The sequence below is a fragment of the Chiloscyllium punctatum genome, chromosome 22 (genome assembly GCF_047496795.1).
Source record: "Chiloscyllium punctatum isolate Juve2018m chromosome 22, sChiPun1.3, whole genome shotgun sequence".
Classification (NCBI taxonomy): domain Eukaryota; kingdom Metazoa; phylum Chordata; class Chondrichthyes; order Orectolobiformes; family Hemiscylliidae; genus Chiloscyllium; species Chiloscyllium punctatum.
The window spans coordinates 12,569,152-12,575,151 of NC_092760.1; the positions used below are offsets into that span (position 1 = coordinate 12,569,152).

A 6,000-nucleotide genomic window follows, 5' to 3' on the forward strand; every position below is an offset into this window, starting at 1 on the left:
CACTATCCTATCTACTTGAAGTAACAATCTGTATTGTTATATAACCCAAACTGTAATATAACACCCCACTGGATTAGTTTTAAAAAACAAAATTTTACACTAAATTTCATGAGACATGAGGGCAAATGATCAAAAACGTGGGCAAAGAAATGGGTTTAAAAGAGCGTTAAAGGAATAGATGGCGGTCCTCTGATTACTGAACCTTTTACCACAGAGGTTTTCATATATTCCATCAGAACCTTTACGGATCATCCAATCTTCCTCTTTCTATAATTCCAGCTCCTCTAGACTCCCCTACCCCACCAGATAAAGGGTCACCCTTGCGTTATTTCAGGTAAATCTCTTCTGCACCCTCTGTATGGAGATCCCATTGTTGTGCGCCAAAGAGGAGTTCAATTGTCTGGCAGAGACGCAAACAGCAACTACCAAAAATGAGCCACTGTTTAACTCCAGTTCGTAAACCGCTGGAGTGAACTGTACTCATTTATTTAGCTTTCCCCACAGTGAAAATCAAAATGCACTGATAACAATAATGAAGATTAATAGCTAAAATGCATCACAAATTCCAGAAAAACAATGTGCAATTTCAATTTCAAATATGGTGAGCCTCATTAGGTAGACTAACTCAACAACTAGGAGAAAGTGAGGACTGCAGATGCTGGAGATCAGAGCTGAAAAATATGTTACTGGAAAAGCGCAGCAGGTCAGGCAGCATCCAAGGAGCAGGAGACGCTCGACGTTTCGGGCATAAGCCCTTCTTCAAGTCCTCAACAAGAAGTTAACCCTGAACACCCCTAGTTGGCCTAATGTGATGAGATGCTTTATATTTAATATGGTTTGAAATGACATTTTGAAGGGCTGCCGAAGTCGTCATTTATTTAAAGTTTTGCAAGAATAATACATTTCAAAGCTATCATCTCTTTCTAATTTAAAAAAATTATCAAAACCCAGTCCATTACGTGCAGCAGTATGCTAAGTCAGTTCTAGGATTCTCAGCCTTGTTATCAAATCACTCCTTGACTTATGCCCATCCACAACCCCGTATTCTATACCAGCTCTATAATTCTGTAAAATCTCTGCACTCCTCCTTTTCCGACTTCCCATAATTTTAATTACTGCCCTGTTGACAGCTATGACTTAGGCTTTCAAAATCCAAAGCTTTGCAATTTTTTCTACGAACTTCTTTGCTTCTATATCTTCCCAAAAACAAACCCTTTGACCACATTTTGAACTTCTGCCACAACATCTCCTAAACAACTGAGTATTTTGTTTTGATAATGCCTTTGTGAACTATATTGGGGTGATTTATGTTAAAGGCATTGCACAGAGATGAGTTGCTGTTCTTGCACAAGAGAAGGTATTTATCCCGCAAAATGTACTAAACAAGCAGTAATAGTGCTTTACTCAGGCAACGGGGAAATGACTGAGTACTGAGCAGTTGGCAGAGTCCCAATATTATTTAATTAGAATTGAAATGGATACACAAGCCCCTTTGCAGAGTAGCTGGGTTTATGAACCAGAGACCTAGCCAAACCACAAAGTCACGTATGTCTCCGTCCATGGACCAGCCAACAGCAGATGATAAAAGCACTGCTTTGGAGAGCACTCCACCACTGACTAGTCCTTTTTATTGAGATGATACAGCCTAAACTCCCATCAAACCTAAGTATCAACAAATGAACGTAGGAAGAAGCTGCTAGCTAGTGTGTCAAATTCCACTGGGTGGAATTCACTGGAATTCACTGGAATTCACTAAATTCCACCCAGTGGCAGCAAGAGAGAGTATTTCTGGCTGGACAGAAATCACTTTCCTCCTGAACAGATCACAACCAACCCTGTGACCTGGCCTCAGATTTTATCAAAAATGTCTCAACCAGGACCAGCAAATTGCAATCCATAAGTCTCCAACCCTTCATTTAAACTAATTAAAAAAGAAGTCAATAACTGAGTGCCAAGCACCACCCCACCACTGACATCTGACCCTCTTGAAAATGCTGTTTATTCAAACCCATCCTCCACCTCCACTAATACATCAGATGTTTATATACAATATGTCAACACAACCTCGGTTGTACCGCCTTCCTCAGTAATCTATTCCTCAAACAACAGACCTTTCCCCACTCCCTTCCTTTCCCTCACTAACTTGTTACCTCTCTCTCTCCATGCCCCCTCCCCCCCTCCCTCCTCACCCCCCCCACTCCCTCTCCCCCTCCTCACCCCCCCCCACTCCCTCTCCCCCTCCTCACCCCCCCCACTCCCTCCTCCCTCTCCCCCTCCTCACCCCCCCCACTCCCTCCTCCCCCTCACAACCCCACACCCCCCCTCACCCCCTCACTCTCCCCCTCCTCACCCCCCCCACTCCCTCCCCCCCCTCCCCTCCTCTCCTCTCCTCCCCTCCCCCTCACCCTCCCCCTCCCCCTTCCCCTCACTAACCTGTTCCCTCTCTCTCTCCATGCCCCCTCACCCCCCTCCTCACCCCCCCCACTCCCTCCTCCCCCACACCCCCCTCACCCCCCTCCTCTCCCCCTCCTCACCCCCCCACTCCCTCCTCCCCCTCACAACCCCACACCCCCTCCCTCTCCCCCCACTCTCCCCCTCCTCACGCCCCCTACCCCACCCTCCACCCCACCCCTCACCCCCTCCCTCCCTCCCTATCCCTCCCTCCCCCCTCCCCTCACTATCCCCCCCATCTCCCCCCTCCCTATCCCCCCCCATCCCCTCACTATCCCCCCCCATCCCCTCACTATCCCCCTCTCCCCCCCTCACCCTCACTAACCTGTTCCCTCTCTCACTCTCTGTTTATTTACTGATTATTCTCTATGTCCCGGATCCGTTCACAGGCTTCAGGCCCGGCCCCTCCCTCAACAGCGTCACCCGCTGGAGCCGCCGGCAACTGCAGCTGATCGCCCAGACACCCAGCAGGGGGAGACCCCTCCCCCACACACCCGGCCCCTCCCCCACACTCAGCCCCTCCCCCACACTCAGCCCCTCCCCCACACTCAGCCCCTCCCCCACACTCAGCCCCTCCCCCCCACACCCCTCCCCCACAGACACGGCCCCTCCCCCACACCCGCCCCCCCCCACACCCGGCCCCTCCCCCACACCCGGCCCCTCCCCCACACCCGGCCCCTCCCCCACACTCAGCCCCTCCCCCACACTCAGCCCCTCCCCCACACCCGGCCCCTCCCCCACACTCAGCCCCTCCCCCACACCCGGCCCCTCCCCCACACTCCCCCTCCCCCACAGACACAGCCCCTCCCCCACACACTCCCCTCCCCCACACACACCCCTCCCCCCACAGACACATCCCCTCCCCCACACACACCCCTCCCCCACACACACCCCTCCCCCCACAGACACAGCCCCTCCCCCACACACACCCCTCCCCCACACACCCGGCCCCTCCCCCACACACCCCTCCCCCACAGACACGGCCCCTCCCCCACACCCGACCCCTCCCCCACACCCGGCCCCTCCCCCACACCCGGCCCCTCCCCCACACTCAGCCCCTCCCCCACACACCCCTCCCCCACAGACATGGCCCCTCCCCCACACACACACCCCTCCCCCACACTCCCCTCCCCCCACACACACACACCCCTCCCCCACACTCCCCTCACCCACACTCCCCTCTCCCCCACACACACACCCCTCCCCCATACAGCCCCCTCCCCCACTACCCCCCTCCCCCACACACACCCTCGCCAACACTCCTCTCTCCCCTACACACACACCCCTCCCCCACACTCCCCCCTCCATCACACTCCCCTCTACCCCCACACACACACACACACTCCCCCAGACACCCACCAGGGGGCTCCCCCTCCTCCACACTCCCCCAGACACCCACCAGGGGTCTCCCCATCCTCCACACTCCCCCCTCCCCTACACTCCCCCAGACACCCACCAGGGGGCTTCCCCTCCCCCACACTGCCCCACTCCCTCCCCCACACCCCCTCCCCCACACTCCTCCCTCCCCTACGCACACACTTCCCCCACATCCCCCCCCCCACCACACTCCCCTAGACACCCACCAGGGGCCTCCCCCTCCCCCACACTCCCCCCCACCACCACCACACGCGCCCCCTTCCCCCCACACACCCCTCTCCCACTCTGCCCCAGACACCCACCAGGAGGCAACCCCCTCCCCCCCCCCCACACCACTCCCCAGACACCCACCCCACCAGGAGGCAACCCCCTCCCCCCCCCCCACACCACTCCCCAGACACCCACCGGGGGTCCCCTCCCCCCCACACCCCTCCCCCACACACCCCTCCCCCAAACTACCCCAGACACCCACCAGGGGGCTCCCACACTCCCCCAGACACTCACCAGGGGTTCCCCCCCTCCCTCACACCCCCCCCACACTCCCCCTTCCCCACACACCCCTCCCCCACACTCCCCCAGACACGCACCAGGGGGCTCTTCCCTCCCCCACACTCCCCCCCTCCCCCACACTCTACCCCTCCCCACACTCCCCCAGATACCCACCAGGGGTCTCCCCCCCTCCCTCACACACACCCCTCCCCCACACTCCCCCCTTCACCACAGACCCACCAGGTGGCTCCCCCACCCCCAAGCTCCCTCAGACACCCACCAGGGGGCTGCCCCCTCCCGACCCTCTCCCCCCTCCCCCCTCCCCCATACATCCCTCTCCCTCACTCCCCCAGACACCCACCAGGGTGCTCCCCCTCCCCCACACTGCCCCAGGCACCCACCAGGGGGCTCCCCCTCCCCCACACTGCCCCAGGCACCCACCAGGGGGCTCCCCACACACCCCCCCCCCACCTCTAAACTCCCTCAGACACCAACCCCGCACTCCCCCCTCCCCCATACACCCCCCTCCCACACACTCCCTCAGACACCCACCATGGGTCTCCCCCCCCATCTCCACACTCTCCCCCCAACCCCCACACTCCCCCCTCCCCAACACTCTCCTAGACACCCACCAGGGGGCGCCCCCCTACCCCACACACCCCTCTCGCCGACACTGCCCCAAACACCCACCAGGGGGCTCCCCCCCACCCCAACACTCCCCCCTCCCCCACACTGCCCCAGATACCCACCAGGGGGCTGCCCCCCTCCCCCACACTCCCCCCTCCCCCACACACCCCGCCCCAGACACCCACCTGGGCGCTCCACCCACCTCCACACTCCCCCCTCCCCCACACTCCCCCAGACGCCCACCGGGGGCTTCCACTCCCCCACACTCCCCCCTCCCCCACACTCCCCCAGACACCCACCGGGGGCTCCCCCTCCCCCACACTGCCCCACTCCCCCACACACCCCCTACCCCACACTCCTCCCTGCCCTACACACACACCTCCCCGACACTCCCTCCACCACACTCCCCCAGACACCCACCAGGGGGCTCCCCATCCCCCACACTCCCCCTCTCCACCACACGCCCCCCCCCCTTCCCCCCACACATCCCTCCCCCACTCTGCCCCCGACACCCACCAGGGGGCAACCCCCTCCCCCCCACACCCCTCACCCAGACACCCACCGTGGGGTCCCCCTCCCCCACACACCCCTCCCCCAAACTCCCCCAGATACTCACCAGGGGCTCCCCCTCTCCCATACTCCCCCAGACACCCACCAGGTGTCTCCCCCCTCCCTCACACACCTCCCACACCCACACTCCCTCTTCCCCACACACCCCTCCCCCACACTCCCCCAGACACGCACCAGGGGTCTACCCCCCTTCCCTCACACATCCCCCTCCCCTCCACTCCCCCCTTCACCACACACCCACCAGGTGGCTCCCCCTCCCCCACACTCCCACAGACACCCACCAGGGGATTCCCACACACACCCCTCCCCCACAGTGCCCCAAACACCCACCAGGGAGCTCCACACACTCCCCCCTCCCCCAAACTCCCCCAGACACCCACCAGGGCGCCCCTTCTCCCCCACACTCCCCCTCCCCCACACTCCCCCCTCCCCCAAACTCCCCCAGACACCCATCAGGGCGCCCCTTCTCCCCCACACTCCCCCCTC

At 60.2% G+C, this 6,000-nt stretch overlaps 1 protein-coding gene across 3 annotated transcripts in view; it reads right to left on the reverse strand.

Moving 5' to 3' along the window:
* traf6 (TNF receptor-associated factor 6) overlaps positions 1-2,889 on the reverse strand; it is a 49,734-nt gene extending 46,845 nt beyond the window's left edge. For 2 of the 3 annotated variants that reach the window (XM_072591793.1, XM_072591795.1), the window contains exon 1: positions 2,777-2,889. The gene's annotated coding sequence lies outside the window, so the exon portion shown is untranslated. The remainder of the gene's footprint in view (positions 1-2,776) is intronic. The other variant, XM_072591794.1, reaches the window with a different exon arrangement.
* Between the last annotated feature and the right edge of the window lie 3,111 nt (positions 2,890-6,000).